A 27,106-nucleotide genomic window follows, 5' to 3' on the forward strand; every position below is an offset into this window, starting at 1 on the left:
CAGCTTTGTTTCCCTGCCTCCTTCGATTTCTCTTACTGCCTTCCCTCTCCCCTTTCCTTGCGTGCCTATGCTCAATTCTCTCTCTCTTCAGCAGGAATATAATGTTCGGCTGCTTTCCACCCACTCTCTGAATGCTGCCAGGGAATAATGACTAAGGTGGTGGGTGGAAGTACAGCAAGTTGAGACCAATTTAGCAATCCAGGGTGCCAGGAGGAGGGTGATTTAGCAGCAAATAGCTTTGCAAACAGCAAGGAGAGTGAAGATGCCCCCAGAGCCAACAGACCAGCGAGCCAAGTGCGCAGCCCTGCCCGGGTGCCCGGGGCCGGGATTGCCTCAGCCACCTGGCAGTCTGTGCATAAAGGTTAGGTCAGGCATGGAGCCGGGTTTGTCCTGAGACACGGACTGATTTTCAGAGCCATGTTCACCCCCAATCTCAGCTCTACTCTTGACACCTTTGAGAGAGGTGTGTCCTTGTACACCCCTGGGGCTGGGAGTTTCATCCAGATGGACCCCTCTTCTTCTAGTGGATGCTGGGGCCTGGGAGGATATGCAGCCCTGAAGCCCGAAAGACTGCTCTGGGCATGGCAGAAATGGAGGTTCTGTGGTCTTGGGGAGGGGGCTGCCCAAGCACACTGCCGATCGTGCCCCAGAGAGAGGCCAACCCAGTGGACCCAGGTGTGGAGCTTGCAGGGCCTGCCAGCCAGGAGTCTGAGGACTGGTGTTGTGGGATGTGACTGCGAGTGTGGGTATCAGAGGAGAGCTTCTCTGAGATGCAGAGATGATGAGAATGCAAGGGGTGTGTGTGTGTGTGCGTGTGTGTGCGCGCAGCCATGTTGAAGGCAGTTATCTTCTCCCACAGTGATTAGCTGACATGGAAGCAAATCTGTGGGTGATCTGGGGAGGGCAGCTCTTTACTGCCTTCGTTCCAGACACTGAAAGAAGCCTACATCATATCTGTTCAGACAACCATTTGGCCTGTCACTTAGTAAGAAAAATCACCTCTCTGTTGGATTGATTAGGACAATTAGTTTTAGTTGTTAGTGTGCACGCGCTCACACACACACACACACACACACACACACACACACTCTGTCCTCTGTCTCTTCTATCCTCCCTTCGATCCTCACTGCACCCTCTTGCCACCTTCCCTCCATCCAATTCTGTCCTCATCTGGGAGGCAGCCTCCATGTGTGATCACCTCCCAAATCTGGTTTCCACACTGCTGACATTACCAGCAAAGAGACTGCTAATCTCTTTTTAGTTTGGGACTTATTTGCATATGGATAAGGTGGAAACACTGAATTAGATTATGGAATAAAGTTTGGTATTCTAATGAAATGTCGTTAATTCAGATTCTGTGAAGACAAAATTTGCATAATTTCACTGTGGCGTGGACTAAACCTTGTGAGTTGGCTAGCTATAAAGAGAAAGAACCAACATAGGATACATTACATTCCTTAAAGTGAGTCTCAAGTAGAGACCCCATTATGCCAGATACTTCCTAGTTTATCACTTACTGAGCTTAACCTATATGCCTAACAAGTGCTTAGGGATAAGAAGTGGGGGGGCACAGAAAAAGGGAAGAAAACACTTTAAGACTCTCATCAAGCTTGAATGATAATAATTATGGAAGAAATCGAGTTCTTGTAATTTTAAAAATCTCTTTTCTTCTGCACTTTAGACACTTGTCAACAATTCATTGAACCTAAATCCATTTAATGAGGCCTAATGGTTGGGTGGTTACAGCCCTGACGGGGAGTCAGGATGGCCTGATTCAAATTCCAGCATTCCACTTAAAGTCTTGGGTGAACCCCCTGTACCTCTGACAGGCTCACTCAATTTTCTCATCTGTCAAATTGTTGAAGAAATCTGCGTTGTAAATAATAATATTGATAATAATAATATTCCTTTTAAGATTAAAAAGTGCTACTAAAATCACTACAACAGGAAGCCTAGGGATGGTTAGGCCGTCTTGTGGGAGTCTGTGTCCGGCAGGAAGCAAGCACGTGAGAGAAGCAGGATGGAGATCGCATATACAGCGGCAGCTTTGCCAATCAGCAGCTAGAAGCCCAACTCACCCCTGCCGAACTTTGGCTGACACATCCCTGCCCACTTTTCTGGACCCTGGGAGGGGGCCATCCATGGCCAAGCTGCACACTTGTTCGGCTGGAGGCAGTTATAAGAGGTGAGTGACCACCCACCCTGCATTCCCCAGCTCTGTCTGGTCCGGGTGGCTGGCCAAGCCGGGCAGAAGGAGGTAACAGGCTCCTTCTGGGGCTCCCCTTGGAGAGAGAGAGATCCATCTCCTAGGCTCTCAGCTTGCATCTGGGAGCTATGACCTTGCTGCTGCTACGCTTCCTCTCTAAAGGGAAGGTATAAATCCCTTCCTTAGGTTCAACTTCAAGGTTCCGTTCATGGCCACCTCCACCCTGGAGAGTTCTAGCTTACCTCCCCTCCCGGGGAGCAGCTGCTGTGTTCAAAGTTAGCATGATCCAGTTTTCAATGTACTTGTCACTGATTCATGGGGGCTGGTTCCTCTTCAATCCTCCTCACAAGTTTTAGTCTCAAACCATTACTTAGCCATTTTGTTTATCCCCCATCTCCCTGGCACCTCGCATGGCTAAGACCTTTAGTAAAGAGTGAAATGCGGAGCTTTTCAAACTTGAGCGATGATCTTTGAAAGGAAAACGAAAATTGTCATGGACCCCTGAGAAGGTATGTGAAATCCTGATATGAGAACTAATGGGGTGGTGCAAAGGGCATGGGAAGGGAGTCACCAGACTCTGAACCGTGTGACCTTGGGCAAATCACAAGCCAGATGACCTCCCCAAACATGGTAGCAACTCACACTCCCAACAGCACAGTGAGAATGTCCATTTCAGAACAGTGGTTTTCAAACTGCAGCAGCACAAAGATCTATTCAAAAGCAAACTCAAAGACTTAACCATGTAAATCTCCTAAAGATTCCTCAGGCAGTTGGACATTTTTTTATTGGCCAAACCCCAGAAACACCTCATCATTGCCCTGGAACCACTGCCCCCTGGGATTCCAAGTGCAGGATTTTAAAACCCCAAATCAACATCACATCTAGCACTTCCCACTTGTATAATTGTACTTCTCGGTCGATGGACCTGGAGATAGAGTGCGTAGGTTGGCAGGGTGGGTGAAGGCTGGGTTTTCTTTAGGCTCCTGAACTACTGGAGGCAGGAACCAGGATGGAGAAGGCCCATGTAGGCAGAGGCCCTGAAAGCGTTGGCCCAGTAATAGCAGCAGGAAGTCAGAGGTCACTCCAGCAAAGTGTCCCCAAGCAGAAATCTGCTGCTAGGAAAAGTGCTCTCACCAAGAGTCTCTGACAGCTCTTTTCTCTCCCATTACTTTATTAAACACTCATTTCCTATGGGATTCCTCCTAGCAGCCAAACACCACTCTGAGCTGGGAATTCACGACAAGATCTCTGCCTCTAGGAACTTTGGAGGCTCTTCAGGGGCCCGTGGGTAAATGCTAGGAGAGCAAGGAATGATGGACTCGGAGGAAGGCATGTGACCCAGACTTCAGGAGAGAAGAGGGGACAGGTTCTTGGAGGAGTCGATCCTCATGGTTAAAATCTGAAGTGCCAGCAGCGGCTGGCTGGGTGGAGGTAGAGGAACAGGGTAAGAATATTTTGCACAGAAGAAACATGTTCAAAAGTAGCAGAAGAGGGCTTTCCCTGGTGGCGCAGTGGTTGAGAGTCCGCCTGCCGATGCAGGGGACGCGGGTTCGTGCCCCGGTCCGGGAAGATCCCACCTGCCGCAGAGCGGCTTGGCCCGTGAGCCATGGCCGCTGAGCCTGCACGCCCGGAGCCTGTGCTCCGCAACGGGAGAGGCCACAACAAAAACAAACAAACAAACAAAAAAACAAAACAAACACTAAAACTAGCAGAAGAAAGTGGAAAGAGCCAGAGGCAAGGCTGAGCTGAGTTCAAACCCTTGCTCCCCTATTTCCTATCCTGGCAACGTTATTTAAGTCTCCTCCTCTAATAATCATACACACCCTGTGGGGCTGTGCTGAGCATTAAAGGAGATAATGAATAAAAAGTACTGGACACACAGGGTACTTAGTGAAGGGTATTAAATGTTGCTAAATATTCCCCATTACACTATTCTGTAAGCTGCATAACCACAGGTTTGCCATAATCACCTTCTTTGTCTTTGTAGACTCACTTTCTGCTCCAGAGCCTTGCATTTTGTAGGCATCCAATGAATATTTATTAAATGAATGTTGAAAAAGTGCAAAGGCATATACATACATTTTGGGGACTAGAAAGCCATTTTCCCGTAGCTGGAGCCCATCCACCTCTGTGCCCATACAGGCAGACACATGGTTTCTCGAAATGGCACGGCGCATCTTTCCCTCACACATTCCCAATGCACTGGCTCTCCCCAGCCTTCACTGCACAACAGCACCCCTTTGACGGCAGCCACCCTGACACACATCTACCTGGACACAGGGGCAGACCAGATGAGGGACTCCTCCTACAGACAGAGAGACACACAAGCTGAACTATTAAAACAGGTTCTACCTTGTGAATCGCAGAGACTGCCATAAATGTTAAAAAAAAAAAAAAAAACACCATCTCAAATGTCCCATCCTCCTTCTGGCTCACACACTGATACCTTCAAAGAGACACTCTGCTTTCTACACCTGAGTTTCTTCTCATTACCGGCAGAGCGAGTGTCCCACGTTCACATCTACCCAGCTGAACCCTCGTGCCTGGGGAGTCCACTTGCTACGCCTGACTTTGCTCCAATTAGCTGTGGACCTTGGGAAAGCCCTGCTGCTCTGGGGCCTCACTTTTTTCACTGGCAGAACACAGAGAGTCAGCCATGCTTCATGCTCACCTGGTAGTTATGTCACGAGAGTAAAGGAGATACCAAATGAGGTAACGTCTATGATGCGCAGAAAACACCTCAAGAAGAAAGGCGCTGGATAAATACAAGGTGTAAACCCCACACCTGATTAGTGTGTACGCTTCTGTCCACAGACTTCACCCACAGACTGTGCTCTCTTCAACCCTTGAACGCAAACAGCCTTCCTCCCCGTAAATGCTGTCTCAGATACCCATCTTCACATGCGTACATATATACATATACTTCCAACACCTGTATTTTCCTCAGCATGTCCAGGGAAAATTGTTTTTGAACTTAGAGGAAGCTCAGGTTACAGACGCTCTCCTGCCCCTACCTACAGGCTCTTTTGTAGGGTCTCTGGTGCAGACAGAAGTGCCAAGCAGACAACTCATCTCTCTGTGGCTGGGCGTCTCAGCTCCCATGATTAGGCTGCACTGCTGGCAGAGCAGAAGATCCTTACCTGGCACAGCTCCTCCCAAGGGCTCTGCAGAGCTTGGTACCTCCTCAAACTTGCCAGAACCCAAGACCAGAGCAGAGGGGCTGATGGCAGCGAGAGGATGTGCATGGAATGGAAGAGGAAGGACCCAGAAACTTCAGACGCTCAGCGCCCTAAGTACTCCTTGCTCCTGGGAAATTGAGGACCCTGAAGCTAACGAGTCTGGAGCACTTTCCTAGGCATGACACACCCATGGGCGAGCAGAATGCTCATGTCCTTCAGTTTAGTCCTTTCCACCTGGAGGAGGAAGGGGAAAGCCCTTGGTGTTGTGGTCCTATTGCTGCTGAGTTGTGTGCTCTAAAGGCTGGAGATAAGCATGTGGAAGGGTGTGTGTGTGTGTGTGTGTGTGTGTGTGTGTGTAGGGGTGGGGAGAGGGTGAGGGGCTGGCTGCCTGCGGTGGGTGAGAGAAAGAAATAAATGTGGTGTGTGTGTAGGTGTGAGACTGTGTGTGTGTGTTGCTTTGGCTGAATTGCTCCAGGGGGCCAGGTTCATCACCCCCGCTATCCACCTCATCCCCTGCGACCTACTCCTTCAGTGAAACAATCCAAACCTCTAACTGCATCCGTGTCCCCACCACCAGCGCGGACACAGCCCATCTTCAAAGTTCCAGACAGCAAAGTTCAGTGCCCAGGTCCCAGCTGTCAGACCCTCACGCACACCTCCTGCTTCCTCATCTCTGGACATTGGTGTCACCCAACACCTATGTCCCCCCAGATCAGATTCTGGGCTTGCAGTAGATAAACCCCGTCTGCAGGAGACGGAGACAAAGACGGAAGGACGGACGCACCCTCCTTTCTTCCGGGCTGGTACCAGACCCACCGCACGCGCCCAGGCAGAGGGGAGACCCTGACAGTTACATGCGGAGACAAAGACACCTGGACAGACGCCGGCACAGACAGACAAAGACCGACGGACGCGCTGGCACGCCGCGGGGAGCGCAATTTCCCCGGAGCTGGGGCGCCCTGTCGGGGCCGTAGACCCTCCTCTGGAGGGAGCGAGACCCTCGTCCACCGCACCTTACCTGCCCCTGCGCCTGGGGCTGACTTCAGTTTTTTTTTTTTCAGTGCGTTTTGCGATGTGCTCCCGTCTTTCTTCTCCCAGAACTGCCGGGCCTGGCGGATACCGCGGCTGCTCGCGGCTCCGGCTCGCTGGACTAGGCGGGCAGAGAAACTTTCGGCCTCGCCGCCCTCCCGGCGCCCGCCCGCTCCCGGCGTGCCGGCCTCCGCGCGGGTCCCGGAGCCGCGGGCTGGCGGGAGGGCAGGGCGGGCCGGGCGGGCCGGGGCGGGGTCGGCGCCGTTCATTGGCCAGGGCGGGCCGGGGCTGGGCTGGGCGGGGCCCGAGCCGGCGCCGCTCATTGGCCAGGCGCTGCCGGCGGCTGGTCCTTGCGGCTCGGCGGCCTTTGTTCCCAGCTGACAGCTGGGGCTGCTCTCGACCTCCGGCTCGCCTGCATCCGCCTCCCGCGCGGGGTCCCGGCTCCCCCAACTCTCCGATCTCAGCTTCAGCACATCGCTGCGGACAGACCCGTCTGCTCAGTCTTTTTCCTCCCCCTCTTTCTCTTTCCCCATTCCTTCTTTTTGTCCTTTTCTTCTTATTTCCCCACTTCTTTTTCACGTCCTTCCTTATCACCCCTTCTTCTTACAAGTTTCATTTTCTTAGCACCATCTCCCCACTCCAACCCCCAAACCCTGCAAAAAGGCTGGACTTCTAGGTTCAAAGACGGCACCAGCAGCCTAGTGAGGGGCATTGGTTCACCGTGCCAGGATTGCAGATTGGAGCCTAGACCACTGGCACTCCCACTCCGAAGACAATTCAAAGGCAAAGGTTTCCAACTCCTTCCCAGGGACTGAGTTTCAGGTGAAAGTTGAGGCCTGTTTACAGATTGTAATCTTACGCAGTACCTTTCTAACGCTATCATTTTCTCTACCACCCTCACTTTCAACTTCTAGCATTTGAGCTAGGAGGGGACCTAACCTTACAAGCTTTGGTTGGACAAAGGGTCAGTTAAGTGGGGTTCCAGGTGTTGCATGAAGTTCGGGTCCTGAGGGTGCACTAAGGCTAATGCGTTAAAACCAGGCATGGCTCTGCCCAGGGAGTGTCAGACGGGGGAAGACTGAGGTGGCTGACTTCTGATTATAACTGGAATGGGGGAAGACAGCCTGAAGGGAGGTACACCAGTTTGTTTCTGCCACTCCTCCACTCAAACCCTCTAGGGCAGCGGTCCCCAACCCCCAGGGCAGCACACATGTGCTGTGTGGATGGATGCAGCACAAGAGGCACGGATGGAGCTTTAGAGAAAGGAGCCGTCATTCTACCTGGGATGATCAGAGAAGGTGTGCGTAAGGATTGCATTTTAGGTCTCAAATTTTGGCAAAGAGAGAACGGCTTTTCGAATGAGGGATGAGTGCACAAAAAGGTGGGGAAGAAGTGCTGTTCAGAAGAGGCTGAGTAGCCTTGGGGTTGACACATAGAAATTGTAGTATTACTTGTAATAGCTACCATGTGTATGTATTGGGTTGGCCAAAAAGTTCGCTCGGGTTTTTCCGTAAGATTTTGGAAAAAAATAAACGAATTTTTTAGGCCTATTAGGAACCAGAACACAGAGCAGGAGGTGAGTGGCGTGCAAAGGAGCAAAGTTTCATCTGCTGCTCCCCGTCGCTCGTATTACCACCTGAACCATGCCCCCGCCACCACCCATCCGTGGAAAAATTATCTTCCACGAAACCGGTCCCTGGTGCCAAAAAGGTTGGGGACAGCTGCTCTAGGGGATCCTCACTATTTCCAGTTCTTGCACAGCACAGGCTCCGGACGCGCAGGCTCAGCAGCCATGGCTCACAGGCCTAGCTGCTCCGTGGCATGTGGGATCCTTCCGGACCGGGGCACGAACCCGTGTCCCCTGAATCGGCAGGCGGACTCTCAAGCACTGCGCCACCAGGGAAGCCCTGTCTCCAGTTCTTGACTGTGAAGACTCCATCTCTCAATTCCAGGCTTCCTGGGAGGCAGCAAACCATGAGATTTAAGAGGTCAAACAGGCTCTGCTACTTATCAACTGTATGACCCTGAGCCAGTGCCTTAACTTCCTTATATGTCAGTTTTTTCCTTTACAAAATGGGGGTAACAATTCCCGAATGTAAACTCCCTGAGGGCAGGGACTTTCTCTTTTGTTCATGGCCGAGACAGTTGGTGCATTTTGTTCACACATGTATCCCCAACACCCAGAACTTGGTTGGCACATAGTAGGCACTCGATAAATATTTGTTGAATAAATGAATTTCGTGTTTATAGATTTGTTGTGAGGCTTAAACAAGAATCCCTAGTAAGTATTGGGGTGGCCAAAAAGTTCGTTCGTTTCCCCCGAAGGATCTTACAAAAACTCGAACGAACTTTTTGGCCAACCCAATACATACACATGGTAGCTATTACAAGTAATACTACAATTTCTGTGTGTCAACCCCAAGGCTACTCAGTCTCCTCTGAACAGCACTTCTTCCCCACCTTTGTGTGCACTCATCCCTCATTCGAAAAGCCGTTCTCTCTTTGTCAAAATTTGAGACCTAAAATGCAATCCTTACTCACACCTTCTCTGATCATCCCAGGTAGAATGATGGCTCCTTTCTCTAAAGCTCCATGCATGCCTCTTGTGCTGCATCCATCCACACAGCACATGTGTGCTTGCTTGCATGGTGGTTGTGGCTATAGGGCTGGCATTCCCTGGAGCTTGAGCTATCTGGGGTCAGGTACTGGACTCTACATCTACCTCCAGGGATAGGTGTGGTTACCTCCACACATGAGAGTTTCTCAGTAATATTTGCTGAATGGGTTAATACAGATCAAACATCTCAGCACCTTCAAGAAAGGGTAGATTCTTGGAAGGCAGAGTAAGGGACCCAGGGGTCTTCAGACTTTGATCAAACTAATTTTTGTGTCTTCAGATGTGGAATTCCATGAAAGGGGCAGAAGGATTCTGGAGGCCTGCTTCTGGTTCTGGCCTTACCACTGACTATGTAAATGCTTTTGGACAAGCCATGCCCCTGGCTAGGCCTCAGTTTCCTCAGCTGCAAAGTGGACAGTTTGGATGAAACTCTTTAAGGGTCCTCCTCCAGCACTGATGTCCTGTGGCTCTGTCAGAGACATTCTAGGCAGACATTCTAGGGCTTGACACAGCCCTCTTAGAAGGAATGAGTTAGGCAAAGGGTCTGGGCAGAGTTTTGGTGTGTGTGTGAGGGGTGGAATCCAGAAACAGTTTGGAAGAATAGAAACACCCTGTGCAGGGGCTGCTTCAGAGATAAAGTGGGGTTTATGGACAGTGGGGGCGGAAGTAAGGAAGCAGAATGGGAGAGGTGAGCTGTGATGGTGAGCGTGTGTGTGTGTGTGTGTGTGTGTGGTCACAAGAGCCTCAGGAATGTGGACTCCAGGAGTACAAGGCCACAATTAGCTTCCTGATTCAGCTGTTGGGTATGGTAATGCAATGCCTGGGTGTGTCTGCCCCTAAAACTGCTGGTGGGATTCTCACTGTGGCTCCTCTTCCTTTGTCTAGTGAAAGAGTGCTGCCCTTCTAGGCCCTGGGTATCCCATTTGGCCCTCTGCATCACGCAGGCTCTCCCTTGCCTGAGCTGAGTCTAGAAAGCTGGGTCACAAAGTATGTTCTTATAAAAAATTCCCTGCCGGGAAGAGATATGGGAACACATGTATATGTATAACTGATTCACTTTCTTACAAAGCAGAAACTAACACATGATTGTAAAGCAATTATACTCCAATAAAGATATAAAAAAAAAATTCCCTGCCATCTTCATCTGCTCATTACCTGAGGGCCAAGTAGCTTACTGTTCTAGCTCATCACTCTGTTATCCATCTCTAGGACCTCAGATCGGCCACAGAGGACCAAGCCCACGGACCAGTTAACCCAGCAGCTCGTCTGAACTAGAAACACCTCTGCTTTTTTCAGTGTACTTTTTTTTTTTTTTTTGGCTGTGTTGGGTCTTCGATGCTGCACTCGGGCTTTCTCTAGTTGCAGCAAGCAGGGGTTACTCTTTGTTGCGGACCACGGGCTCTAGGGCATGCAGGCTTCAGTAGTTGTAGCACACAGACTTAGTTGCTCCGTGGCATGTGGGATCTTCTGGACCAGGGATCGAACCTGTGTCCCCTGCATTGGCAGGCAGATTCTTAACCACTGTGCCACCAGGGAAGTCCCTCAATGTACTTTCTCCTATCACAATTTAAATAATTGCCTGGCTTCTTGTTTGTCTTCAACTCTTCTGTAAGTTTCTTGTTCCAAGACCAACATCTTATTTGTTCAATATTGAATCCCCAGCACATTGTTGGTACACAGCAAGCACTCAAAAAGTACTTAAATAAATTCCATGGTGGAAGGCAGGATGATGTTGCAGAGAGAGCAATGAACTCATATACAAAAGATTCACACCTATTCCCACTTCTTCAAACTTGTGGTCTTGTCACAACCTGTTTGAGATTCAGTTTGCTCATCAGTGAAATGGGCATAATAACATTTGCCCTATCTGTCTTGTGGCAGTGACACAAATATGAAAAGAATTGCTGACGTCAAAGTTAGTAAGAAAAGTAAAAAATGTTAAATAATTGTTTAATATTATTTCAAGTCTAAAAATTCAGGGCCTTGGGTTGGGAGGTAAGAAAGGCTGACTATATTTAACTGAGGCTGGGTAATCTCCAAAAGTAGGCAAGAATCTATTATAATGCTAGAGAATTGAGAAAAGCTTTAAGGAATCAACAGGCTTCCACTACTTCTATCTTCCAGCTGCCCCAGGAAAGTAGAGGAAGGCTGGTTTTCGTGTAGGCCAAGCCAGTGCCTCCTGATCTTAGAGGATGCCTAACCAGTATCCTGTCTCCCTCCAGGGTAGAAAACAGTTGCCCTGGAGTTGCCCTGGAGGTTAAGCTCTTATAACCAGAATTTACGTTTCTTACCTGTATGTCCCTGGGCACCTTGCATCTCTTATCTCTGGATATCACTAAACTCCTTTGCTTTGGGAGGGACATCTCTTCCTTGACTTCTCTGGGTGTTAAGAAAACAAATTAGATAAAATGCAAGTAGTGTTTCTCCTTTCCTCGAAAGCACTTCATGACTTTCAGAAATTGTTTATCGTTATCATTATCGCCATCATTATCATCAGTGTCATTATTATCTATAACTTCATTCTGAGTACTTAACCTATGTTCAGGTTCAGGAGACCATGGAAGTTGTAGACAGAACAAACACCCCTTGATGCCCTGGGGAGAACTTGCTGACCTCAGAATTCCTATCCTGGGCTGACTCAACGCCACTAAGATGCTCAAGTTACCTTAAGAAGTATGTCCACACCACTCTTTCACTAAAAGGAAAACTGAGTCAAAGAGCAAGATAGGAAGTTGGCCCAGCCTCACTGGGACAACAAGGTCTTAAGGCATGGGTCCTGTACCTGCCTCAGCAACCGTGTGACTGATACAGTACGTGATGTGCTTTGGTTTGGGCAGTGTAGACCACAGGCAGGCAGCATTCCCCTGAGCAGAGAATAGTAAAGCAGCCACCTTAGCTAATGCAAAGGACTCAAGTGACACTAACTAGCTTCCAGTGCTAATAAGCTTTGTTCAGCCACCAGCTGACAAGGCTCATAAGATAACTGTTTAGCAAACCTTTCAATGTAAATGCAGGGTTAAACTAGATTATGGAAAAACAAGAAGGAAGTGTTCTGATTTGATTCCGCCCACCCCAATACCATTTTCAATAGTACACCATAGGCTGTTTCTAATTCAACATCCTTGCTCTGAAAGGTTCTGGGCTATCACCTGTTATGCAATCTATTTCTTCCAGGGTTTGGACTAGTTTGTCTAAAACTGTGAAGCCGGCGGATGTTTCCACTTACAAGTAATAGAAAAGCTTGAATCAAACTGGTTTAAAAAATAGGAAAAAAATCTCATGAATGAATAAATGAAGTGATCAGCTCCCTGGTTAGTTCATACCGTGGCTTCACAATGTCATCAGAGATCATGTCTCTCCATGTCCCGGTTTGCTATCCTCAGAGTAAGGGTTTTGCCCTTCAGGACTACAGGCTGGATCTATCAGTCTAGTTGTCACACCCAAAACCAGCAATGCTCTGAGGATTAAAGGACCTTTGTTTCTGCATCTCTTTCCTAGGATCAAGAAAACCTTTCCTGGAAGGCTCTCTGCTGATGCTGGACAGGCTTAGCCACAACGGCAAGCAATCATTGGCAAACTCAATGAGATTACTTTGACTGGCTTTGACCAAAGGGTTGCAAGTGGAATAGATATTGGGATATATCTGTATCTCTTGTCTTCAAGGGAGAAGGGGGAAGCTATGGAGAGAACTTACAATCACTGCTTGTCTGTTATGTACCTCAACTTTGCTGGACATTTTATCTACAGTATTAGATATTTAGTATTAGATATTTATCTACTTAATTGTGGAAATCATTATTTCTATTTTCCAAGTGAAAAAATTGCAGCTCAGAGTGCTTAAGTAATTTGCCCCAAATCCCACCACTAATAAGTGGAAGAAAAAGGACTGGAATGCAGTTCCACCCAAAGCCTTTGCTCTCTCTACTCTTCCTGGCCATCTCTGTAGAGGTGATGCTTCTAAGCTCTACCCAAGGTTAGAGACCCCCCACAATGAAGTGGAGCCTTCCAGGACCGCTGTAAGCACGAGATAAAGCCGCTTCCTGTCCACCATCAAGTTTATACTTATTTCTTAGCATTTCTACAGTGAGCCACTTCCTTACCTGTGCATCCCTTTTTCTCCCTCTTTCCAACATGTACGTCTCCTCATTTCCACATGGCCTCCCCACCTCCATCAAGGCCACGTCCACCTCCGTGCCCTTGTCTTCCTTCTAGCCAGAATGGAAGTGTCTTTCAAGGCCCTCCCCAAGCTCTGACCCAGCCCTCCTTCAGCCCCTACTCCCACCTCACCGAAGTCCTATTGAATCATGTCACATCCATGTCCTGATCTTCTTTCCTTCATTGTGCACTTTGTAACTTGTGCTTTATTGTTTCAGGTGAATGCATCTCATTTTCCTACTAGATTTTGAAGTGGTCAGCTCCATGCTTGGCCCATGATAGGCCCTCCACATTTAATGACTAAACAAGGGCAGGGACCACCTCTTATTTTTCTCTCTTATTTTTCTATCTCCCTCATAACACTCAGCCTGCTGCTGCACGTGGGTGGTGAATAATGGACTAATTGGCTTTGGGCTAATTGCTCCCCTAGGCTGAGGAATGACACGCAGACAAAGAAGTTGGCATGACCTGTGTCAGTTCTGAGAGAGGCCTTTGGTAAATGGGCCCTGCCCAGCCCACATTTGCTTGTAGCCCTAAACTCATTTAAGCAAATAGAGCATATGAGACCATGACTTCCGGGAAATCATTTAGTTCCCCTTTGGAGAATGTTGGCACGCTCATTTCCTCCCCCCAGGGGGGTAGAAAAACATAGCAGAGAGGGGGTTTCCCTGGTGGCGCAGTGGTTGAGAGTCTGCCTGCCGATGCAGGGGACACGGGTTCGTGCCCCGGTCTGGGAAGATCCCACATGCCGCGGAGAGTCTGGGCCCGTGAGCCATGGCCGCTGAGGCTGTGCGTCTGGAGCCTGTGCTCCGCAACGGGAGAGGCCACCACAGTGAGAGACCCGCGTACCTCAAAAAAACAAAAAAACAAACAACAACAAAATAGCAGAGAGGCTTTTGAGACCCCGTGTGCTGAAATGGAATTTACATATTTCCTCAGTTGTTTCTGAGGAAGCAGCTCTGGGAGTCCTAGACTGAAAGGCTGATGCTGTCCCCTCAGAGTTGGTGGGATCAAGACTGGTCAGCTGGGACCTGCCCTGGGCTTGGGCTCCTGCTGGCCTGCCTGGCTTTCTAATTAAATCTTCCAGGTCACTCCACTCCTCAGTTAGCACTGCCATTCTCCCCTCATGTCTTCTGGTATTGACTTCACTCCCTTCACTTTGTGTATCAAATTCTCTAGGTGTTCACCCTATATTTTGCCTTTGTTCCCAGACTGTATTCATTACATGTTGACCATTTCTTTTGCTTTTGTTGCCAGACTGATTGAGAAGGCCTCCATCTCACCAGCTGCAAAAATAGAAGAGGAGGGGAGGGGGACAGGGAAGGGAAGGTAGCAGGTGGTTGTACCAGGTACAACCAGGTCTGAGGTCGCTTCTGGCATTTTCTGACTCTGTTTACCTAAGGTTGCTGGGAGCAACAAAGAAGGACGGTCGCAGCTACCAAGAGAGCACCTTGGTGGGAAGAGGCTCCTGGTAATCTTGGACTAATTGTCCCTGTGAAGGAGCCTCAGTTTGCTTGAGGTTCCCTAGTACCAAACCTGCCTCACAGTGTTGCCGTGAGGGTGTAACGGGTCAACACTTGTGCTGTGCCCATCCCAGCATCCATCCTACAGGAAAACCCTTCAGCTGCTGTTGTTCTCTGTGACACCTCCCCTCCCCCCATCAGAAACCCAGGGCCTTTTCTACCGTATTTCTTCCAATTAGAAACCCCCTCATGATTTGGCCTGAAGCCCATTCAGCATGGTGAAGTGGACAAGAGAGCAGCATTTTGAGTCTACAGACTGGAGCTGGAGACTTGGGTTTGAATCAGACTCTGCCCTCAGTCGCTGTGTGACCTTGGCCAAGTCTTTTGCCCCCATCTCCTCTGTTTCCAACACTTTTGAGTGATATTAACAATATAATTCCACAGGGAGGGATGCAGAAAAAAAGTACAGATGATTAAAATAACATCTCCTACAATGCTGGGGGTACCGTGATTGTTATGAAAGAGCACTTCACACTAGGGTGAACATGTCTCCTTGACAACTTAGGGCTGCTTCCTTCCTGCTCCAGTTCCCACCCCCTTCCCTAAGGTCTGAATTGTATCACAGAAGATAACCAGTCTCAATGTATGAGTCAGAGGACACTTCCTGGCACAAGCAGTGAGCAGAGGAGGTGCTCGGGTGGACGATGGGACTCATCCCGTTCTTGAGATCCTGAGGTTAGGTTCCGAGCACAGCTGCAATGCCGAGTGGGAAAGAAGTAGCTGGAAGTCAGAGGGGCAGCCAGGGGAACGGGTCCAAAATGGCAGCTTGAGAGGAAGTCGCCGGCTGCCTGTTCTGGAACCTTGCAGAGCAGTGTTTAGAATGTTCTCTCTCGTTAATCCTATTTAAAGTCTGGCTGCTGAGAGGGAAGTGGAGAGTCCTGTTTCAACTTGCAGTGGTGCGGTTCCCTGCCACCCCCGTACTGCAGGGCCGAGCCCGGCGCTGGGAGGGGGAAGGGGCTCTCTGGGGACACCTCTGCTGGCTCTCACAGCCTCTCAGAGGAGCTTCTCAGGCTTCCCCTCCCCTGAGACCTGCATTTCATTGGCCTGCCCCTGGTCCTAATCTGCGTCGAGGGAGGGGCTGCTTGCTAAGATGTCAGGAGGTGTGGACTGGCTGGCCCACTGCTCTGGTGAGGAAGGGGTGCTGGAGAAGGCGAAGAACACTTCACCGAGGTGCAGATGGGAGAGGGAGGGACAAAACAGCGGGGGCTCTTGTGCAAGAGTGCCTTCCGGGAAGGTCCCTCTCCCTCTGGGCATAGGGAGGTTTCTAACTGGTTGAAAAGCTAAGAACAAACATTCCCAGCTTCTCTCTGAGATTCTCATGGAAGAGCTAGGTCTAGGGAAAAGGGGCCTCCCTGGCCTTGAAAAGGAAAAGTGTGAGTGAACCTACCACTAATAACATAGGGCCAGCCTTTTGCAGAGGGAGAATAATGGACAGTGTTTACCTCTGTGGTATTATTTCTGGGAGACCAAAAAGAGACTTCCTAAATATATCCCTGTGAATGTGAGTCAATCCTTGAGATTCATATATGGACAAAACAACTTCTAGTGTTGTTGTCCAAAGACCAGAGTTCATGGGTAGCTCTTTACTAGCTGCATGACCATGGATGTCATTTAACCTCAACTGATTATCTGTAAAGTGGAGAGTCTCCCCCTCCTCCCCCCTCCCCCTCCCCCTCCCCCCCCATCTAACATACATCTCACTGGGGTGTCACCAAGACCAAATCATGTGACAATGTGAAAGTGCTTTTACTTTTTATTTTATTATTTTTTATTTGGTTGTGCGGGTTTTAGTTGCGTCAGGCAGGCTCCTTAATTACAGCTTGCCAGCTTCTTAGTTGTGGCATGCATGTGAGATCTAGTTCCCTGACCAGGGATCGAACCTGGGCCCCCTCCCTTGGGAGCATGAAGTCTTACCCACTGTGCCACCAGGGAAGTCCCATGAAAGTGCTTTTAAATTGAAAGTCACTGTATACACGTGGTGGGTGCATCCCCTTCCCTCGGACAGACTTTCCTCCTGCCTCAGACAGACTTTAAGCCCCTACCTTGTACTTGTTGCCCACTATTCCAATAAACTGTAAGAACCAAACGCTGAAATTTCACAACAGAGACAAGCTTGCTCTCCTGGTTACTTCCTCCTGTTCTGAGGATCCTTTCTTTGCCTGGGCCTCTCTTGGGTTGTGAGAAGGTGCCATGAGAAAGATCAGAGCCTTTCCTAACAAGACAGGCCAGGGTTGAAAGGTCTGCATGCCATGATCCTAAAAGTGAATTGGGAGTAGAGTCAACCCATGGGAAAGGCAGAATCATCAGAAGATGTCTGAAGATGTAGGAGCAAGAGTAACGGGCCAATAGGAAACCAGATTGGTAAGCTTAGGTCCAGCACTGGTGAGGCCAAGGTATTTTATAAAGACACTTAGTTGTTTTGTATCTTAGTTTTCCTTCTCAGTTAAATAGGGATAATAAAACCCATCTCGTGTTCCCGTTTGGCTTACATGAGGGTGACAGGGGATGGTGAATGAAAGGCTGCAAATGTAAAGTTATTGAGATCCCTGGGATTGTTAGGCTGCCCTTGATCAATGCCCATTTGATGGTGCTCTTGCTGTCTTGAAGCACAGCCAACTTCACGATGATTTGCATTAAACTCCCATCATGCCAGGCACCATTCTCATTGCCTTGAAAGCACTAAAGCAGTTGGGTAGAATATGTTATTTTTAGCACTTAAAACTAAAAAGCAAAAAAAAAAAAAAAAAAAAAAAAATCAATGTGAGCGTAAAGGGATAATTTAACAGGACTGTGTTCATGAGGGAAGGGAAGACATATACTAACTTCTACTCAAATGGAACTTAACATTTATGTAGCAAGTGAAATCACCACAACTAAAAGAACACGTTAACAGCCCTATTATCACCAGGCAGGGGAATAGAGAGAGGAACAAACTATCTCTAAGATGTCTAGGGGGATTTGAGGAAAAACACTCTTGTTTTAGACTGACAGAATCTTGGCCTGGGCATCAGAGATGTGGTCCTTCAAGATTCCCTTTCTCTCAACAGAGCGGAGACTTAATATATTTGTAGAGCACTTTATACTTTTGAACTGCAAACATTATCTTATTTGATCTTTGCCAACCTTTTAATGTAGAAAGGGTATTATTTTTTAAATTTTATGTTATTGAGGTATACTTGACTTACAATGTTTTGTTATTTCCGCTGTACAGCAAAGTAATTCAGTTATACATATATATATATTCTTTTCATATTCTTTTGCATTCATATTCTTTTCCATTATGATTTATCACAGGATATCGAACATAGTTCCCTGTGCTATATGGTTGGACCTTATCGTTTACCCATCCTATATATATAGTTTGTATCTGCTAACCCTAAATTCCCAATTCTTCCCTGACCCACACCCCCCTCAGGCAACCACAAGTCTGTTCTCTATGTCTGTAAGTCTGTTTCTGTTTCATAGATATGTTCATTTGTGTCATATTTTAGATTCCACATATAAGTGATTTCATATGCTATTTGTCTCTCTTTGTCTGACTTCACTTAGTATGACAATCTCTAGGTCCATCCATGTTGCTGCAAATGGCATTATTTCATTCTTTTTTTATGTAAAATCAGCCAGGATCATTCAACAAGGATCCCCGGATCCTTTTATTGCAGAATGATATTAGAAACCAGGATTTGCTCTAATCTGCTCATCATTGAAATTGGGGTGTCATCACCTTTAGGCCCTGTCAGAAAGTAAATGTATATATATTACCCTGTATATGCATACATATCTGTATTATTTCTACTATTACTCATCAGTTTCTAAGCTAAGCTAAACAGGAGTTCCCACTGATGTCTCAGACTCTAGTTCAGAACTACATGGTTCATCTTAGCCTTTTCCCCTTATCTGTTACCTCCCATTCCAACAGTGAGATATCTAGTTTCTACCATTCCCCATATTTTTACTTATTTTTTCAATTCCAGTGTACAGAACTCAGGGCTCTGACTGCCAGTCTGGCACTATAGTCCCTACCACACTGTGCTAATTCTGCTCACTTGAGCAGCCCTAATAAACCTACTCCCTCTTCCACCTGAAAATCTTGCAGATATTTGAAAACCACAATCTGGTCCATTTGAATTTCTCATTTCTAAATTTAACGTTCCCATTTTACTCAGGCAATGTGATTTTCTCATGTATTCAACAAATGTTTCAAGAGAACCAGCCATGCTTGTCATTGTGCTAAGAACAGAGCAGTGAACAAGACATATGTCCTTGTCTTCATGAAGCTTACAGTCTGGTAGGGAATATGGTCATTTAGTAAATAAAATAAGGTGTAGTGAATGTGATGATATAGGAGGTTCAGGGAGGTCTAGGAACTACGTTGGGGAGGCCACCTAATCTGTGCCGCTGCCAGTCATTCCTGTAGTTGTGTGCCCACATGCTGTCTAGTTAGGGGCTCCATAAAGTGTGGGGTCCTTAAGAGGTCATATTAATTCAAATATTTGTTTAAGGCACAATACAACCATTCTTCTGTCTGTCTCTCTCTCTCTCTCCCTCCACACACTTAACTTCTGTTAAGGCAAGCTAAGACGGAGTTTGCTCTTTCACCAGATGCATTGTATTGCTGGCTTCTCATAGATTGAGGTGCCCTGTCTAGTCAATTTACAAATTGACTAGACAAATTAAACAAACTAATTTTTTTAAATTGAAGTATAGTTGATGTACAATATTATATAAGTTAACAGGTGTAGAATATAGTGATTCACAATTTTTAAAGGTTATATTCCATTTATAGTTATTAAAAAATATTGGCTATATTCCCCGTGTTGTACAATATATCCTTGTAGCTTATTTTATACATAATAGTTTGTACTTCTTAAGCTCCTATATTGCCCCTCCCCCCTTCCCTCTCCCCATTGATAACCACTAGTTTGTTCTCTATATCTATAGGTCTGCCTCTTTTTTGCTATATTATTGTATTTTTTTAGATTCCACATATAAGTGATATCATACACTATTTGTCTTTCTGTGTCTGACTTATTTCACTTAGCTTAATGCCCTCCAAGTCCATCCATGTTGTTGCAAATGGCAAAATTTCATTCTTCTTTTTATGGCTGAGTAGTAGTATTTCATTGTATATATATATATATATATATATATATATATATATATATATATATATATATATAAAAAACACATCTTTTTCCATTTATCTGTTGATGGACACTTAGGTTGCTTCCATATTTTGGCAGTTATAAACAATGCTACTCTGAAAGTTGGGGTGCATGTATATTTTTGAAAAAGTGTTTTTGTTTTATTTAGATATATACAGAGGAATGCAATTGCTGGGTCATATGGTAGTTCTATTTTTAGTTTTTTGAGAAACCTTCATACTATTTTCCACAGGGGCTCCACCAATTTACATTTCCACCAACAGTGTACAAGTGTTCCCTTTTCTCCACATCCTTGCCAACATTTCTTATTTGTGTTCTCTTTGATGATAGCCATTCTGACAGGTGTGAGGTTATATCTCATTACGGCTTTGATTTGCATTTCCTTGATGATTCGAGATGTTGAGCATCTTTCCAAGTGCCTGTTGTTGGCCATCTGCATTTCCTCTTTAGAAAAGTGTCTATTCAGTTTACCTGCCCATTTTTAGATTGGGTCGTTTTTGATGTTGAGTTATATGAGCTGTTTGTATATGTTGGATATTAACCACTTATCTTACCGGATTAATGTGTGTTTTTTTTTAACGACTTTATTGGATTATAATTGCTTTACAATGGTGTGTTAGTTTCTGCTGTATAACAAAGTGAATCAGTTATACATACACATATATGCCCATATCTCCTCCCTCTTGCGTCTCCCTCCCACCATCCCTATTCCACCCCTCTAGGTGGTCACAAAGCACTGAGCTGATTTCCCTGTGCACTGCGGCTGGTTCCCACTAGTTATCTATTTTACATTTGGTATTATGTATAAGTCCATGCCACTCTCTCGCTTTGTCCCAGCTTACACTTCCCACTCCCTGTGTCCATTCTCTACATCTGCGTCTCTATTCCTGTCCTGCCCCTAGGTTATTTGGAACCTTTTTTTTTTTTTTTTTTAGATTCCATATATATGTGTTAACATATGGTATTTGTTTCTCTCTTTATGACTTACTTCACTCTGTATGACAGACTCTAAGTCCATCCACCTCACTACAAATAACTCAATTTCGTTTCTTTTTATGGCTGAGTAATATTCCATTGTATATATGTGCCATATCTTCTTTATCCATTCATCCAATGATGGACACTTAGGTTGTTTCCATGTCCTCACTATTGTAAATAGAGCTGCAATGAACATTGGGGAGCATGATTCTTTTTGAATTATTGTTTTCTCAGGGTATATGTCCAGTAGTGGGATTGCTGGGTCGTATGGTAGTACTATTTTTAGTTTTTTAAGGAACCTCCATACTGTTCTCCATAGTGGCTGTGTCAATTTACATTCCCAAGAGTGCAAGAGAGTTCCCTTTTCTCCACATCCTCTCCAGCATTTTTTGTTTGTAGATATTTTGATGATGGCCATTTTGACTGGTGTGAGGTGAAACCTAACTGTAGTTTCGATTTGCATTTCTCTAATGATTAGTGATGTTGAGCATCCTTTCATGTGTTTGTTGGCCACCTGTATATCTTCCTTGGAGAAATGTCTATTTAGGTCTTCTGCCCATTTTTGGATTGGGTTGTTTGTTTTTTTGATATTGAGCTGCATGAGCTGCTTGTAAATTTTAGAGATTAAGCCTTTGACAGTTGCTTCATTTGCAAATATTTTCTCCCATTCTGAGGGTTTTCTTTTCATCTTGTTTATGTTTTTCTTTGCTGTGCAAAAGCTTTGAAGTTTCATTAGGTCCCATTTGTTTATTTTTGTTTTTATTTCCCTTTCTCTAGGAGGTGAGTCAAAAGGATCTTGCTGTGATTTATGTCATACAGTGTTCTTCCTAAGTTTTCCACTAAGAGTTTTATAGTGTCTGGACTTACATTTAGGTCTTTAATCCATTTTGAGTTAATTTTTGTGTATGGTGTTAGGGAGTGTTATAATTTCATTCTTTTACAGGTAGCTGTCCAGTTTTTCCACCCCTACTTATTGAAAAGGCTCTCTTTTCTCCATTGTATATTCTTACCTCCTTCATCAAAAATAAGGTGATCATATGTGCATGGGTTTATCTCTGGGCTTTCTATCCTGTTCCATTGATCTATATTTCTGTTTTTTTACCAGTACCATACTATCTTGATTACTGTAGCTTTGTAGTATAGTCTGAAGTTAGGGAGCCTGATTCCTCCAGCTCCGTTTTTCTTTCTCAAGGTGGCTTTGGCTATTTGGGGTCTTTTGCATTTCCATAAAAATTGTGAAATTTTTTGTTCTAGTTCTCTGAAAACTGACATTGATAGTTTGATAGTGATTGCATTGAATCTGTAGATTGCTTTGGGTAGCAGAGTCATTTTCACAATGTTGATTCTTCCCATCCAAGAACATGGTATATCTCTCCATCTGTTTGTATCATCTTTAATTTCTTTCATCAGTGTCTTATAGTTTTCTGCATACAGGTCTTTTGTCTCCTTAGGTAGGTTTATTCCTAGGTATTTTATTCTTTTTGTTGCAATGGTAAATGGGAGTGTTTCCTTAATTTCCCTTTCAGCTTTTTCATCATTAGTGTATAGGAATGCAAGAGATTTCTGTGCATTAATTTTGTATCCTGCTACTTTACCAAATTCATTGATTAGCTCTAGTAGTTTTCTGGTAGCGTCCTTAGGATTCTCTATGTATAGTGTCATGTAATCTGCAAACAGTAACAGCTTTATTTCTTCTTTTCTGATTTGGATTACTTTTATTTCTTTTCCTCTCTGATTGCTGTGGCTAAAACTTCCAAAACTATGTTGAATAATAGTGGTGAGAGTGGACAACCTTATCTTGCTCCTGATCTTAGTGGAAATGGTTTCAGTTTTTCACCATTGAGAATGATGTTGGCTGTGGGTTTGTCATATATGGCCTTTATTATGTTGAGGTAAGTTCCCTCTGTGTCTACTTTCTGGAGGGTTTTATCATAAGTGGGTGTTGAACTTTGTCAAAAGCTTTTTCTGCATCTATTGAGATGATCATATGGTTTTTCTCCTTCAGTTTGTTAAGATGGTTTATCACATTGTTTGATTTGCGTATATTGAAGAATCCCTGCATTCCCAGGATAAACCCCACTTTATCATTGTGTATGATCCTTTTAATGTGCTGTTAGATTCTGCTTGCTAGTATTTTGTTGAGGATTTTTGCAGCTATGTTCATCAGTAATATTCCCCTGTGGTTTTCTTTCTTTGAGACATCTTTGTCTGGTTTTGGTATCTGGGTGATGCTGGCCTCATAGAATGGGTTTGGGAGTGTTCCTCCTTCTGCTATATGTTGGAAGCATTTGAGACAGATAGGTGTCACCTTTCCTCTAAATGTTTGATAGAATTTACCTGTGAAGCCATCTGGTCCTGGGCTTTTGTTTGTTGGAAGATTTTTAATCACAGTCTCAATTTCAGTGTTTTTGATTGGTATGTTTATACTTTCTATTTCTTCCTGGTTCAGTCTCCAAAGGTTGTGCTTTTCTAAGAATTTTTCCATTTCTTCCAGGTTGTCCATTTTATTGGCATAGAGTTGCTTGTAGTAATCTCTCATGATCCTTTGTATTTTTCAGTGTAAGTTGTTACTTCTCCTTTTTCATTTCTAATGCTATCGATATGAGTCTTCTCCCTTTTTTTCTTGATGAGTCTGGCTAATGGTTTATCAGTTTTATCTTCTCAAACAACCAGCTTTTAGTTTTATTGATTTTTGCTATTGTTTCCTTAATTTCTTTTTCATTTATTTCTGATCTGATCATTATGATTTCTTTCCTTCTGCTAACTTTGGGGTTTTTTTGTTCTTCTTTCTCTAATTGCTTTAGGTGTAAGGTTAGGTTGTTTATTTGGGATGTTTCTTGTTTCTTGAGGTAGGATTGTATTGCTATAAACTTCCCTCTTAGAACTGCTTTTGCTGCATCCCAGAGGATTTGTGTCATCATGTTTTCATTGTCATTTGTTTCTAGGTATTTTTTGATTTCTTCAGTGATCTCATTGTTATTTAGTAGTGTATTGTTTACCCTCCATGTGCTTGTATTTTTTACAGATTTTTTACTGTAATTGATATCTAGTCTCATAGAGTTGTGGTCAGAAAAGATACTTGATATGACTTCAGTTTTCTTAAATTTACCAAGGCTTGATTTGTGACCAAAGGTATGATCTATCCTGGAGAATGTTCCATGAGCACTTGAGAAGAAAGTGTATTCTGTTGTTTTTGGATGGAATGTCCTATAAATATCAATTAAGTACATCTTGTTTAATGAGTCATTTAAAGCTTGTGCTTCCTTATTTATTTTCCTTTTGGATGATCTGTCCATTGGTGAAAGTGGGGTGTTAAAGTCACCTACTATGATTTTGTTACTGTCAATTTCCCCTTATATGGCTGTTAGCATTTGCCTTATGTATTGAGGTGCTCCTATGTTGGCTGCATAGATATTTACAATTATTATATCTTCTTCTTGTATTGATTCCTTGATCATTATGTAGTGTCCTTCTTTGTCTTTTGTAACAGTCTTTATTTTCAAGTCTATTTTGTCTGATATGAGAATTGCTACTCCAGCTTTCTTTTGATTTCCATTTGCATGGAATATCTTTTTCCATCCCCTCACTTTCAGTCTCATGTGTCCCTAGGTCTGAAGTAGGTCTCTTGTAGGCAGCATATATAAGGGTCTTGTTTTTGTATGCATTCAGCCAGTCTATGTCTTTTGGTTGGAGCATTTAATCTATTTACATTTAAGGTAGTTATTTATATGTATGTTCTATTACCATTTTCTTAATTGTTTTCTGTTTGTTATTGTAGGTCTTTTCCTTGTCTTGTGTTTTCTGCCTAGAGAAGTTCCTTTAACATTTGTTGTAAAGCTGGTTTGGTGTTGGTGAATTATCTTAGCTTTTGCTTCTCTGTAAAGGTTTTAATTTCTCCGTTGAATCTGAATGAGATCCTTGCTGGGTAGAGTAATCTTGGTTGTAGGTTTTTCCCTTTCATCACTTTAAATATGTCCTGCCACCTCCTTCTGGCTTGCACAGTTTCTGCTGAAAGATCAGCTGTTAAGCTTATGGGGATTCCCTTGTATATTATTTGTTGATTTTCCCTTGCTGCTTTTAATATTTTTTCTTTGTATTTAATTTTTCATAGTTTGATTAATATGTCTTGGCATGTATCTCCTTGGATTTATCCTGTATGGGACTCTCTGTGCTTCCTGGACTTGATTGACTACTTCCTTTCCCATATTAAGGAAGTTTTCAACTATAATCTCTTCAAATATTTTCTCAGTCCCTTTCTTTTTCTCCTCTTCTTCTGGGACCTCTATAATTCGTATTTTGGTGCCTTTAATTTTGTCCCAGAGGTCTCTGAGACTGTCCTCAACTCTTTTCATTCTTTTCTCTTTATTCTGCTCTGTGGTAGTTATTTCCACTATTTTATCTTCCAGGTCACTTATCCATTCTTCTGCCTCAGTTATTCTGCTATGGATTCCTTCTAGAGAATTTTAAATTTCATTTATTGTGTTGTTCATCATTGTTTGTTCGCTCTTCAGTTCTTCTAGGTCCTTGTTATACATTTCTTGTATTTTCTCCATTCTATTTCCAAGATTTTGGATCAACTTTACTATCATTACTCTGAATTCTTTTTCAGGTAGACTGCCTATTTCCTCTTCATTTGTTTGGTCTGGTAGGTTTTTGCCTTGCTCCTTCATGTGCTGTGTTTTTCTGTCTTCTCATTTGGTTAACTTACTGTGTTTGGGGTCTCCTTTTTGCAGGCTGCAGGTTCGTAGTTCCCATTGTTTTTGGTGTCTGCCCCCAGTGGCTAAAGTTGCTTCAGTGGGTTATGTAAGCTTCCTGGTGGAGGGGACTGGTGCCTGTTTTCTGGTGGATGATGCTGGATCTTGTCTTTCTGGTGGGCAGAACTGCATACGGTGGTGTGTTTTGGGGTGTCTGTGACCTTATTATGATTTTAAGCAGAGTCTCTGCTAATGGGTGGGGTTGTTTTCCTGTCTTGCTAGTTGTTTGGCATAGGGTGTCCAGCACTGTAGTCTGCTGGTTGTTGAGTAGAGCTGGGCCTTAGTGTTGAGATGGAGATCTTTGGGAGAACTTTTGCTGTATGATATTACGTCGAGCCCGGAGGTCTCTGGTGGACCAAAGTCCTGAACTCAGCTCTCCCACCTCAGAGGCACAGGCCTAACACCTGGCCAAAGCACCAACACCCTGTCACCCACACTGCTTGGAAGAAAAGGGAGAAAAAAAGAAATAAAGAAGGAAAAACATAAAATAAAATTACATTATTAAAATAAAAAATAAAATATAATTATTAAAAATTAAAAAGTTATAAAAAAAGGAACAAAAAGAGAGCAACAAAACAGAAAAACAAATCCACCAATGATAACAAGTGCTAAAAACGATACTAAAAAAACAAAATAGACAGAGAGAACCTTAACACAAATTGTAAAAGCAAAGCTAAACAGACAAAATCACACAAAGAAGCCTACACATACACGCTCACTAAAAGAGAAAAAGGAAAAATATACATTATATATATATATATATATATATAGGAAGAGAGCAACTGAATCAATAAACAAACCTACCAATGATAATAAAATCTAAATACTAAACTAAGATAAACATAAAACCGAAGCAAATTAGATTCAGAAAGCAAACCCCAAATCTACAGTTGCTCTCATAGTCCACCGCCTCAATTTTGGGATGATTTGCTGTCTGTTCAGGTATTCCACAGATGCAGGGTACATCAAGTTGATTGGGGAGGTTTAATCCGCTGCTCCTGAGGCTGCTGGGAGAGATTTCCCTTTCTCTTCTTTGTTCGCACAGCTCCCGGGGTTCAGCTTTGGATTTGGACCCGCCTCTGCGTGTAGGTTGCCTGAGGGCGTCTGTTCTTCGCTCAGACAGGACGGGGTTAAAGGAGCCGCTGATTCAGGGGCTCTGGCTCACTCAGGCTGGGGGGGAGGGAGGGGCACAGAGTGCGGGGCGGGCCTGCGGCGGCAGAGGCCAGTGTGACATTGCACCAGCTTGGGGCGCGCCGTGTCTTCTCCCGGGAAAGTTGTCCCTGGATTCCGGGACCCTGGCAGTGGCGGGCTGCACAGGCTCCCCCGGAAGGGAGGTGTGGAGAGTGACCTGTGCTCGCACACAGGCTTCTTGGTGGCTGCAGCAGCCTTAGTGTCTTATGCCCGTCTCTGGTGTCTGCGCTGATAGCCACAGCTGGCGCCCGTCTCTGGAGCTCGTTTAGGTGGTGCTCTGAATCCCCTCTCCTCACGCACCCCGAAACA

At 45.0% G+C, this 27,106-nt stretch overlaps 1 protein-coding gene across 3 annotated transcripts in view; it reads right to left on the reverse strand.

Annotated features, from left to right (window-relative positions):
- LZTS1 (leucine zipper tumor suppressor 1) overlaps nucleotides 1-6,637 on the reverse strand; it is a 49,277-nt gene extending 42,640 nt beyond the window's left edge. Inside the window, exon 1 of one of the 3 annotated variants that reach the window (XM_067745064.1) lies at nucleotides 6,404-6,637. The gene's annotated coding sequence lies outside the window, so the exon portion shown is untranslated. Of the gene's footprint in view, nucleotides 1-5,346; nucleotides 5,668-6,398 lie in introns of those variants that run through there. The other 2 variants (XM_067745065.1, XM_067745066.1) reach the window with 2 other exon arrangements.
- Nucleotides 6,638-27,106: the final 20,469 nt, after the last annotated feature.

Source organism: Pseudorca crassidens, chromosome 7 (genome assembly GCF_039906515.1).
Source record: "Pseudorca crassidens isolate mPseCra1 chromosome 7, mPseCra1.hap1, whole genome shotgun sequence".
Lineage (NCBI taxonomy): Eukaryota > Metazoa > Chordata > Mammalia > Artiodactyla > Delphinidae > Pseudorca > Pseudorca crassidens.